At 39.5% G+C, this 13,022-nt stretch overlaps 1 pseudogene; it reads right to left on the bottom strand.

The window, feature by feature from the left end:
* Positions 1-9,584: 9,584 nt before the first annotated feature.
* On the bottom strand, positions 9,585-10,429 carry LOC120107731 (auxin-responsive protein SAUR50 pseudogene; annotated as a pseudogene).
* Between the last annotated feature and the right edge of the window lie 2,593 nt (positions 10,430-13,022).

Raw genomic sequence — 13,022 nt, forward strand, 5'->3', positions numbered from 1 at the left:
TCAATTTCCTTTCGCCCCGGAGAGAAAATTTGTGAAGAGTTATATATATTCAAGTTGGAATCAGGGCGGGTACATGATGGGATAGAGTAAATTGCCACCCCTATGAATAATAAAAAATAGGAGAATTTTGAAAGCAGAGTTTCAAGTCCATTTTGTTTCATTAATTGAATAAAACGTTTCGAGAAGTCCTCTGTTTATATTAGCGAGATTAGAATACCTAAATCTAGGTCGAATTCCTTTTCGAGATGAAACAAGATTAGGTCAAAAGCAGGATAAAACTTTTTCTTTCTCCTAACATTAACATGTACAAAATTGTGGTATGAAGCTTCGATTTATGCTGATGAAGTTTTTTTTGGGAGAATCCAAGTTAGATTCCTATCCTAGTTGGGGCAAAACTTTTCAAATAAAAATATTATAAAGTTTTAACATTTGGGCAGAAGCTAGACTCAGACTCCTAACATTAACATTAGACTGTATCTCAAAATTTTGGTTTACCATTATGTCGAGACGTGGTGGATTTTGCCCCAGACCTGCCCAAACCGATCTTAAGAGGCCAAATTTATCAACAACAGATCCAATGATCCTCCCAAATCACTTGGTAAGGATATACCTAGCCTAGGGATTTAAAAGTGCCTGGGAGCAGAAGCGAAAATAAAATTAAACATTAGGTGCAAGAAGCTAAATCTAAACTAAAAACTAAAAAAGAAATACTTGCGAAGATACTAATGAAGGAAGTTCGTGGGGAAGGGAGGTATTAAAACATCTCACCTTCCCCTAAAAATCCGAGAGGAAGGATAGGACTAGCCATAGTTATGCAAGAGTAAGGCCATGCTAATGCATAAAAAAAAACCACGATAACCTAAAGAACAGAAGGAAGAAAAGAGGCTAAAGGACTTCCTTTTTGACAAATTAAACCCCTAGCTCGATCTCTTCCGTGAGCCCCATTGAGTCCTTCGCACTAAAAAGTTTTAAATCATGGCTCCTTCAACATAGGAAATTACTACTCTCTCAAAGTTTGTCCATGTTAAGTCTTATAAATCCTTTGTTGAAACTTCCAATGATTCCTGGTTGGTTTATGACTATGGGGTGCTACGGCTTTCACGTTGGGCTCTTAGCAGAAAGTAGTGAAGCTAGAGAAGTCCTCCCGATCAGCTGCATGCAGAAGACTAGAGAGATCTGTGTCATCCATCACCCAAGCGGTAGTCTTGTAGATCCATCACCCAAGGACTTGTTGCAGACATACTAGTTTTGTTAATTTTTGAAATAGGTTGTGGAAAATCCGTATAACCATATATGCACCATTATGGGTCCTAGGCTTCTTCATTGAACTTGAAAGGGAATTATAGGGATCGTTTCTCTAGGTTTACTAGAACTTCAGACATGTTATCACATATAACATATTTCGTTCAAAATTTATAAAATATATTTCTATGACATATATAATATTATATCTAATATTAGATCAATCATGATATATATCTGAAAATAAATCCTTCTTTTCACAGATCAAGTAGGGCCTAGGACTTGAGCTCCAGTTGATCTTCATATTGAGTTGAGCTCTAAATATGGCGTGGGTGTGGACTGAGTTGAATTAACTCATTGTTCAAGATATTAGACCAATCAAGTTTGATTAAGTATGTCCTTTTATGACCTGTCTATTATCATATTGACTACTAACATTATTAGCACATTAAATGAGATTTTTCTGGGGAACTAAGCTTTCAATAGCATATTGCATGAGATTTTTCTAGTGCACTAAGCTTTTATTAGCATATAATTGCATAAGATTTTTCTAGTGCTCGTAACCTATTTTATATTATTCATAAGCGCCTTGATTTATATTATGCTACGTACCTGATCTCAAGAATCCCAAAGCATACACAAGATAAACTAGAGATTATGTAACAGATTCTCATTAACCGAGACCAACGATTAGGAAAACAAAGAAAGAAGAGACGAACAGGAAAGAGAGGCACCAGTGATCACCAGCCTCCCCTACTTCATCTTCCTCTCCCAGTCTCCCTTCCCTACTTCATCTTCCTCTACTTAACTACCTACCACCTAAATACTCCACCTCCTCCTTATCTTTCAATACCACCATCGCTATCATGCCTCTTCAAATCTCCATGAACTCTAATGCCCTTTTCTTCTAATCCACCACCTCTTCCCCTAGAAGCGGTGATCCGTGATTGCGGCAAGATTTGGCTTGAAAGATCCAATACAATCATATCTACTTCAATCTCACCCATCAAAGGAGATATGAAAGGATCTTCCTCTTCTCCTTTATAGGGACATGTAGGGCAGTGGATCAGAGGGAGAGACTAATGCTTGGGCTTTTGCCAGAGGAAGGAGACCTAATGTAGGTATCCTGCTTGGCTATCGACCTAATGGCGGCCCAACAATTTGTTGATAGATACCCACCATATTATGGATACATACCTCATAGTTATTGATGTACACTTGTAATTAAGGTAACACATAGCTCAAATCATTGCTTCTCTAATAGATGGGACATGCCCAATTGATACATATTGAGTTTTCTCAGCCTACTAATATATACACTGTAGTGCAATTAGAAGAAGATAATCCTATTCGAAGCACATTATGGGTGGCATTCCCTTTAGAGTAGAATTTTGCTACCTTAATGCAAATAGTTGATAGTCTACTCCTAAGATATAACAAACATTTCATTGTTGCCTTAAGGTGTACTCCAAGAAAACAATTTAAGGGGGAACCCGAACTAGTCTAAGCCTAAATTTTAAAATAGTAATATAAGATATAATACTGATAAGGAGGATCAAGATAGTAGGAAAATCTCACAATCCTCTAAGTCTCTAATTGATCAGTTTGATGCTGCCCTATGATCTCTATTTATAGGTTTCAGAAAGGATGCAAGAAGAGAGGCATGATGCTTTAGGAATATTGATTTATGCATCTTTTTATTAAAGGAACGCACTCTTTTGCAAAGAGTTGCGCCAAGAAGAAAGGATGCATCTCTTCAGAAAAAAAACTATCATTCATCAAGAAATATGTTTCTTTGAGGCATCCAAAAAAGAAAATTGATATAAAATATAAAAGAATTAAAATCAACACCATAAAATCAAAAATTAAAAATAATAAATATAAAATTTCAATACACAAAAATAATGAATTGACAAAAGGAGTTTCTTTACTACATATGCCACTGGCATGGCATAAGAAATAGGAAGCATGGAGTCATGTTAAATTTGATAATAGTCTAACATGGAAACATGTTGACTGGGTTACACACCCATCTGTTACTTGAATTTGTTAGGAAGTTTGTTAGCAATTCGTTAGAGCTGGTGTGGGTCTATCGACTGTACAATATGTTATATCTATATAAGTAAGAACATAGGATCATCTAGGCTACTATTTTCATCAATTCTCTTTCCACTCTTATGATATCAGAGCCATTAGCCTAATAGCCCAGATCCTACTCATGGCATTCTCATCTTCTTCCTCCTTTTCCACATCCTCTTCTTCCTTTTCTTCATCCACCAACTTAGTTTTATCTTTTGTTCCATCACCTTCCCTTGTCATAGCAAATATTTCCAGCATTGTACCTATGAAGCTTGATGGCACTAATTACTTGATGAGGCAGTCTTTATTTGAACCAATACTTCGTGGGGATCATCGAATGGGCTATGTTGATGGCTCAACACTGGCTCCATCGAAAGACAGTACCTTAATAAAATGACTAGTACGCAAAAGATCAAATGCTTTTATCTTGATTTAATGCCACTTTGTTGATCTCAGCTTTTATCAAATCTGCCAAGCAAGTTTGGGAAGTCTTGGAATGTCATTATGGATTGGCTACTCTCTCTCAAGTCACAACACTTCAGAAACAGCTCCAGTGCATCAAGAAAGGTTCACTCTCACTGCAAGATTACTTGCAAAATTTTAAGGTACTTACAAACCAACTTGCTGCCGTTGGTTTTGTTGTCTCAAATGATGAACTTCTCTTTGCATTTTCGATGGTTTGCCCCCAATATATCATCCTATTGCTTCTATCATTTGAGATCGAGCTCGAACTGTCATATATATCCTTTGAGGAAGCATCCAATCTACTGATTTGTGATGAGGTGAGTCTTGAAGAAGAGACTCATGGTATAGACCAAAGTACTGCCTTTGCTGCCAAATGCTAAAACTGCAACATATCTCATGGTTCTAGTATAAGGCCCAATCAATTTCATGGGTTAAGACAGAACATAATATAGAATAATAGAACAGACCTAGATCATGACCAAATCGATGCTACAATGCCCATGGAGTGTAATCTAATAATCAGACTTAGATCAAACAAATCAATGCTACAATGCCCATGGAGTGTAAATTAATAATCAGTTACAGTAGCAAACATGCCCAAAGCATCCATGTAACAATGGAAATCTGTTCGGTCGTCTTCTAGACCGACTTGTCATATCCTGCAATAAAGTGGGCCGTTTTGCTATAATATAGTGTATGGCAGCTTCTCACCATATGACCGATGACACCACTTAGTATTCTAACATTGGAGCGATACACTATATTATATCCGACCTTGGTAATCTTTCGGACACAGTTCAGATTTGCAGTGGGCAAGGTTTGTTTATCTCCAACATTGGATCTTCTTCTTCTTTATTTCCAAATGCTACATTTTGGCTAAATCATATTTTGTATTGTTCCAATGCATCTTGCAACTTACTTTCAGTCAAAACAATTTTTGAAAGATAACAATTGTTTCATTGTTTTTGACGATTGTGCTTTTCTTGTGAAGGACCAAATCCCGGAAAGACTTTCTACTAAGGAACAATTGAGAATGGACTCTACCCATTTCGTTCATCTCTGCAACCCATCGTCCATCTTAGCCTCTATGTTTTCCATGATTTATGGCATCACCACCTTGGACACCCTTCCAAAGATATTTAATCAGCCATTTGCTCCTATTTTTTGCTTGCTAATAAAGAAGGGAAGCATATTGCTCATCATGTCAATTAGGCAAGAGTTGCAAATTGCCAATTTCTAGTTCTACTTTTATTTCTCATGAACCTTTGGAATCGATACATTGTGATGTGTGGAGTCTTGCTCCCATTTTATCTTGTTCAAATTTTAAATATTATATTTTATTTGTTGATATTTTATCTTATAATTCATGGATATTTTTCATATATTTTAAAGCTGAGTTTTGTAATATTTTCATTGAGTTTAAAGTGTGAGCTGAAATTCTCTTTAATTCCAAAATCAAGATTTTCAATTCTGATGGTGGGGGAACTCACTAGTAATCATTTCACTCATTTTATCCATAGTAATGGTATCATCCTTCAATTATCTTGTTCTTGTACACCCGAGTAAAATGGTGTAGTTGAGCGCAAGCATTGCCATATCATTGAAATGAGGCTCTCTCTTTTTGCGCACTCATCACTTCCACCCAAATTTTGGTTTGAAGTATTTAATACTGTTGCATATTTAATCAATCATATGCCACATGCATCCCTACCTAAAATATTCCCTTATGAATCATTGTTCAAATCTCCTCCTAACTATGATCATATAAAGGCTTTTGGTTGTTTGTATTACCCGTGGCTGAAGCCTTATACTCAAAATAAACTAGAGTTTCAATTTGCAAAGTGTATTTTCCTTGGGTAGAGCTCTCAACATAAAGGGCTCGTTTGGTTCGCGGGAAAAGAAGGGGGGAAAGTGTGGTCAACGGGAAAGTAATGAGATGCCTCTTGTTTGGTTGGAGTTTTCAAAGGAGAGAGAAGGGAAAGTTGTATTCCCATGGGAATGTGATTCCCATATTTCATGGGAAAGTCTTTCCCATGAGAAACATGGGAAAGTTACTTTCCCATGAGGCGGGAATCACTCCGTTTTTACTTTTTCCCAAAACGTCCCTTCAGCATTAAAGAAACATTAAAGAGGCATTAAAAAACTAATTTTTATTAAGGGCATAATAGGAATTACATATAACTTTCCTAGAAAAGTGGATGGCCAACCAAACATAAGCACCTTGGAAATTTGTCACTTTCCCATGGTCAACCAAACATGCCAAAAGTACTTTCCTAGGCATCCTCTTTCTAGGAATTTGTTTTCCAGGAAACATATTCCTAGGAAGAAAAATGCTTCCCGCGAACCAAACGAGCCTAAAGGATGCCAATGTCTTGACATGGCTACTGGCACAATGTATATCTCACGTCATATTGTATTCAATGAGCGAGTGTTCCCATATTCTTCTCGCTTTTCTCATATTCAAGTTAAATGTTCCCTCATGGCTTAATTACATGCTAGTTCACAAACTAACCCCACTAATATATACTAGTTGGTCTCATCAATCTTCACCCCATACATGCGGCACCTATACAAGAGTCTACTCTCAATGTCAACTTGAATCCTTCACCCATGGCTAACAACTCGCAGGATCACTCATAAGGCCCATTGACTCCTCTTCCCATACCTTCTCAGACAACTCATGGCTCTACTCTACCTATATCAGGTACCCTAATAGAAAATCATCCCATGCCCATCCCTGCTATGGAACCACAACCCACTAGCCTGGTCCCACCACATGGATCATGAGAACCCACCCCATGGTTACATGGTCTCAAAATGGAATTATTAACAAGAAAGTTTTCTCAGCTACTAAACATCCCTTGCCTGTTGCATTAACTGTTAATCATGTTGTTGAACTCACATGCTATGCTCAAGCTGTCAAGAGTGTGGAGTGGAGAGAAACTATGGACAAAGAGTTCAATGCTCTTCAACAACAGGGTACTTGAACCTTAGATTCTTACAAGCCCAATTTGAATGTTGTCAAGTGCAAGGTTTTCAAAATTAAACACATCCCAAATGGACCCATTAATAAATAAGATTGCTTGGTGGTTGAAGGTTTTCATCAGCAAGCTGGTGTAGATTTTATTGAAACTTTTAGCCCTATGGTCAAGCATTCTACCATTCGGGTTGTTCTTTTTTATAATAGCCTTAAGTTGTCCCATAATTGGACTTTATGTCAACTAGATATAGAATGTGCTTTTCTTTATGGTAATCTTCAAGAGGAAGTATACATAGCTCAATCAATTGGTTATGTGGACCAGTACCCTAATCATGTTTGTCTGATGAGGTAATTCATCTATGAACTTCGACAGGCACCTAGGGCATGGAGTGAAAAGTTTAGCTCCAACTTGCAAGACTTGGGCTTGACCATATCCTTTTTCGATCTTTCTTTATTTATTTATAATTATGATGGTGTCATTATCTATCCTATTCTATACTTTGATGATATCATCCTTGCTAGAAACAATCAATCTTCTCTTCAACATCTTATGGCTACTCCAATTAGCAATTCCTTTAAAATGAGGGATATGGGACATCTTTTTTGCTTTCTTGGTGTTGAGGTTCATCGGACATCTTCAAGTTTATTTCTCAATTAAAGCAAGTACATTATGGACCCTCTTCAACATGCTAATATGCTTCGGTGCAAACTAGTGGCCTCACCATCATCTACTCAAAAGTTGGACCTCTCATACAATCCTCCTTTCAATGATCCCACTCATTATGGAAGCATGGTTGGAGCTTTGCAATATGTCACTCTCACACAACCTGCATCTTTGTTTCTATTAATCAAGTATGCCCATTCTTGAAGAACCCAACTAAGGAGCATTTTACAGCAGCAAAGTGTATCCAACACTTCTTAAAAGGGTCCATTACTTGTGGACTTTATCTCAAGCATGGTCTAATAGATCTTGTTGCATATTGTGATGCCGATTGGGTTAGCTGTCCAAATCTATTGGTTCCTAGATCTATTGGGGATCTAATCCAATTTTGTGGTATGCAAAGAAGCAACCTACGGTTTCTAGATCATCAATAGAAGCTAAGTATCGTTGCTTGGCCTACTAGCCCTTACATACAATCCTATCTTCCATGCTTGCACCAAACATGTGGAAATTGGCGATCATTATGTTTGTAAGAAAGTCGCGTGGAAGTTGCTCGATTTTCGTTTTGTTCCTTCTATTGATCGAATGGCAGATATCTTCACTAAAGGGCTACATCTTAGGTGGATCCGCATATTGAAAGGCAAGCTGAGTCTCCTTGATAAGTAGCTTATCTTGAGGGGGATGATAATAATCCAACACAAAAAAATGTGGACAGGGTTACACATCCATCTATAACTTAAATTTGTTAGAAAGTTTGTTCGTAATTTATTAGAGCTGATGTGAAAGTCTATTGGCTATAGAATATGTTGTATATATTTAAATCAAAACATACGATCATTCAAGCCTATGGGCGGATAATCATTTTTAACAAATTTCTTTCCACCTGTAAAGCTGCTCTATAGTTTCTGATGTACATTAAAAAATAGTGCTCATTCTAGCTAGCTTACCTATCTGATTACTTTGCATATTAAATGTGCTGCTATACTTGCACATATGCAAGGTTATATCCTAACATCTTAGTAAGCTAGCCATATTTGGCACCTATGTCGGCAACTCATAAGTCCGGGTTGTATCTTTCGTGCCAAAAAATAGTTGATCTTCTTTTGCAGTGTGAATCAATGGATCACACCATGCATAGATCTCCAAATACTTCAAACATCTCTATTTATCTATGCGCATAAATTCCGAAGCGATCATTGTGCCATGCAATGGTAGATTCCCATAAAGGAAGATGAATCTTTTTTTTTGCGCCAAAGATACAATCCAGCCCTGTCCCAACAGGTGAGACCTTCAAAAGATCACATTGTGAGTACAAAAACAATGGTGGCCAAATATTATATTCGTTGCAGCTGTTCTATTGTAATTAGGAGATATTCTTTAATACAGAAAAATTAGAGCCGATTATGTGTCAACTTTGGACATAAAAAATATTAAATTTTAAATAAGCCCGAGCTGAAGCTTGATTAAAACCAAATATAGTTTAGGCCTGAGATCTGGCCTTAATTAACTCTAAGAAAAAAAAAAGCCAAAAGTTAAAAAAGGGTGGGTTCCTACAATTGACTTTGACATGGTTGTTCTGTTGTAATAGGAGATAAATCGGAAGGTGTGGGAGTATTAGAAGGCTTCCCCCATGCTAATGTAGCTTTTCTTTTGCTGTCCAACTTAAGGAAAAGCTACAGCCAGTAGCTTTAGCTCTCTCCATACCACTCCTATTTATTGTGAAGCGAATAAAGGTGCATATATATCCCATCCGTAAGCGGCGAAGTACTTACGGATGGGATATATATCTGTTCCTCTTCCTCTGCATTGTATTTTATTTGTTGACTTTGTGAGACGTTCAAAAAAAAAAAAAAACAGGATTTTTTCTGGTACAACATGTATCGGAGCAGAAAAAACCGTCTCTGATTCTTGACTTCCTTTTTAATTGAAACAGTTAAAGTCGTCCGCCACTTAGAAAGTGCTCATAAAAGAGCAGCCGGTGTTGGCCCGCCCGTATGAGTGGTTGGAAGTAAATTAAGTTTCCTTTGCACTGCTTCTTATATTTAACATTTTGTCCAAGAATAAAAGGTGGATTAAGAGTCAAAACTTCACCATTCCCCTCCCACCCCGGTTTCTATTACCAACCAAAGTTACGTGCTACCTTGGCTCCTCTCTCCATCCTTTCTTCTTAATCTGACCTCTACCTTCATTCAGCAATCTCAATTCCCCTGCAGTGTTCTCGTTGCCATGCCATGGGCTCAAACAGAAAAGTTAAAAGAAAAAGAGAGAGAAAATAGAAAATGGACAAAGAGAAGAGAGATGGATATAAACAGGGGAATCAGCTCTCACAGGGTGGCGCAAACCGCACGCCGCTCAGAGATGTATAAATCCAACCCACAGATAATCCCATAGGTTTTGAGTCCGAATCACCAAAAAAAAAAAAAGAAAAAAAAAAAGCCGGCAAAAAGAACACAAGAAGTTAGATAGAAGCCGGCAGAGAAGAACACAGAGCGAGCACGCTTCTCCTGTTCACCGTAGCATGGAGGTGAGGGAACGGAAGACGACCTCCTCGCAGGGGATGGTGAGGCCCATGTCATGGTCGAAGCCGAACTCCTCCTCGGCTCGCCGGAGGAGGCTCTGGAACTCAGGGTGCCTCAGATAGGAGATGGGAACAATGAACCGGCTCCGGTTCTCCCCCACGTACACCGCAAAGTGCCCCTTTGGGACGTCCACTGGCAGTCCTTCTTGCTCTCCTCCACTCCTCCCCAAGCTCGAGCACCTCTTCAGTATTTGCTTCAAAACAGCCGTTTGAGGGAGCTTGTTAAACTTCCTAATGGCCATTTCTTTCCTTTTTCTCTTCTTCGAGAACTACCAAGTGCTTAGAACTTGAGAGAGAAAGAGAAAGTTGGGAGTGGTTGGAGAGGGAAAGGAGAGAATTTGAAGTGTGGTGTGGTGCCGTGGTGGTGGTGGTGGTGGTGGTGGTGGGAGAGCTAATAAGAGGGTGGCGAGGAGGTATTTGCGGGGGAGTGAGATGGGGGGTGGGGTGTGGAGAGAGAGAGAGAGAGAGAGGAGCAGGGGCATGTGGTGGGGTGCGAAGGGGAGGACAGACCACGGGTGTGTTGGAATGTGTGCGTCCTGGAGGAAACGACATGCCCAGCTGACCCTTTAACCTCCCTCTGCCAGCCCTTCCAAAGGACAAACCTGACGGTAGCAGCAGGTGGACGGCGTACGCCTGAATTTACTGTAGTTAGTGCAGAGCTACAGGCAGCCTGGGAGGGCTTATCCTTTGCAAGGCAGTTAGCCGGGGCCGAGCGGGTGTACCTCGAGGGTGATTCATCGGTGGTCATTGATCTGATTCGGGGTGTGGATCGGTTTGGGAATGGCCATCCCCTCATTCGAGAGACCCGTAGGATGGCTCAGATGATGGCTGATTTTCAGGCAGCACACGTGTTTAGGAAGGCGAACCGGGCAGCAGATTGGGTCGCCTCCTTTGTCGCTCGGCACTCAGGTGCTTTTTTGTGGACGTCTGATGTAGACGTCCCTTCACAGTTGTACCTTTTACTCTCCCGTGACTTGGAGGGCTGTACTCATGTTCGTACTATATGATATGAGTAGCCGTAAAAAAAAAAAAAAAAAATAAATAAATAAATATAAAAAAAAAAAAAAAAAAAAAAAAAAAAAAAAAAAAAAAAAAAAAAAAAAAAAAAAAAAAAAAGAGAAAGAAGAAGAAGGAGGAGGACAAACCTGGCCCCTCCTATCCCATCCACCAAGATCTCCCTCCGTATACTATCTTGTCCAGAAGTCCGTGCTTGCATTTTGGTTGAATTGTTTGTGAGGGGCTAAAGTTTCTGATATTTGATTCCCATATCCAAAGTGGGTATATGTTTGCTTGGGTTTAAAGGATTTTGGTACAGTTTTTTCAACTTCCCACTTTCTACCAGAGAAATTAGTAGGAAAAGTAGTTGATGTGGCCAAAAATCCGACCTCCCTGTCACTTTTTATCAACAATATCTGACACCGCCTTCCGGTCAGATCAACCCCAACATTTTATTTTTTTTAATAGACCACATAGACCGTATTGTTCTACTATAAATACAACTAAAAAAATTAAAAATTAAAAAAATGATGAAAAAAAAATAGTCTCATAGCTTTTCTAGCGAAAACAATCCAATCAGTATCTCTATTCGCCTCTCGATAAACATAAGTGGTCGGAAAATTCATCATCAACCTATGGATGTCTTGCAGGAGGCAATGTCCATCATAATCTCTATGTTGGCCCTAGATCCACTTGATCGCCATAATCGAATCCCCTTTAAATGCAATTCGGTCTCAAGATGAGCCTTGCATAGACAATACCTTCCGAAGCTATTCTTAACTTTGCTTCAGAGATGGAAGCATCATGTATCGTCCTCCAACCGCAACAAGTCTAGAGTCGTGGTCTCTAATCATAAATCCAACACCGTACCTATTGATGCCATTGGTCATACTACCATCGAAGTTCACTTTGAGAAAGCTCGGGGGTAAAGGCTTCCAGGAGATATAGACTATCTGAATCGCTGTAAAAGCTGAATGGGAGTCTTAGATGTCCCTTGCAATCCTAGGTGCATCAAAGGAATGAGACGAGAGGATCTCGGCCACATAGAATAACACCTTGTCAACCACCATCTTCAAATGCTGCCTTCTTTTTTCGAAGACTTAGGCATTCCTATCCAACCAAATATGGTAGGCCACATACCAGATTCGATACCCCAAGTTGCAGTAACAGGGTTCCTCACGGATCCCTTGAGGTAGCCAATGAAGACTTCAATCGAGGTCATAGACTACATGAAGCTCAAAGCACCCCCAGCCAAACTCCACACTTGGGCCCCTATTGTCCACCCAAACAGAATGTGGGCAACAAATTCCTCATCATCTGAACATCCGTCACAGGCAAGATTGAGCCTTCAGCCCCCATCTAGCCAACACACCCTTATTTGGGAGACAATCCCATGCTGCGTTCCAAATGAATAAGATAATGCAGGGATGAATGTGGAGCTTCCAGATCTAACCTTGATCCATCCTCCGAGCAGCCTCAGCTTTGAACAAATCATAGAGGTCTCTGGCTCTCACTTCCGACCTGTTGGTCGATATTTAGACCGTTCTATCAGCAACCCTCTAAGTGAGAATTGATAGAGCCATAACTCTCTCTACCAACTGAGCTCTGAAGATACATTGAATAACTGTTTCATTTCATCTACTCTCCTCCGAAATGAGTAGGTCACTGACCTTAAGGCCAACTGCGTTCTTCTGGTCAACCATAGTAGGCCATAGACATAGAAGCAACTTAGTCATCCATCTATCCTCCATCATATCTATCGACTAACCATCTCCAACTGACGATCTAATGTTAGATAACACCAATGGGGTGCGAACACACATCTCCCACTAGATGAAAGAGCCGTGCTGCCCAGCCTGAAAATCTCTCACCGTGGACTGCATGCTATACTTAGCCCTCATCATAGTGCACCAAAGGCTCCCCAGCTCAAGTAGGTACCTGACCACATATCTAGCAGCTAGAAGCCCCTCATTAGCAAGGATGAATACCTAAGCCACTACTGTCTAGGGGTTGACAATCAG

Source organism: Phoenix dactylifera, chromosome 6, assembly GCF_051530095.1.
Source record: "Phoenix dactylifera cultivar Ajwa chromosome 6, Ajwa_hap1_PhDact_Kaust_v1.1, whole genome shotgun sequence".
Lineage (NCBI taxonomy): Eukaryota > Viridiplantae > Streptophyta > Magnoliopsida > Arecales > Arecaceae > Phoenix > Phoenix dactylifera.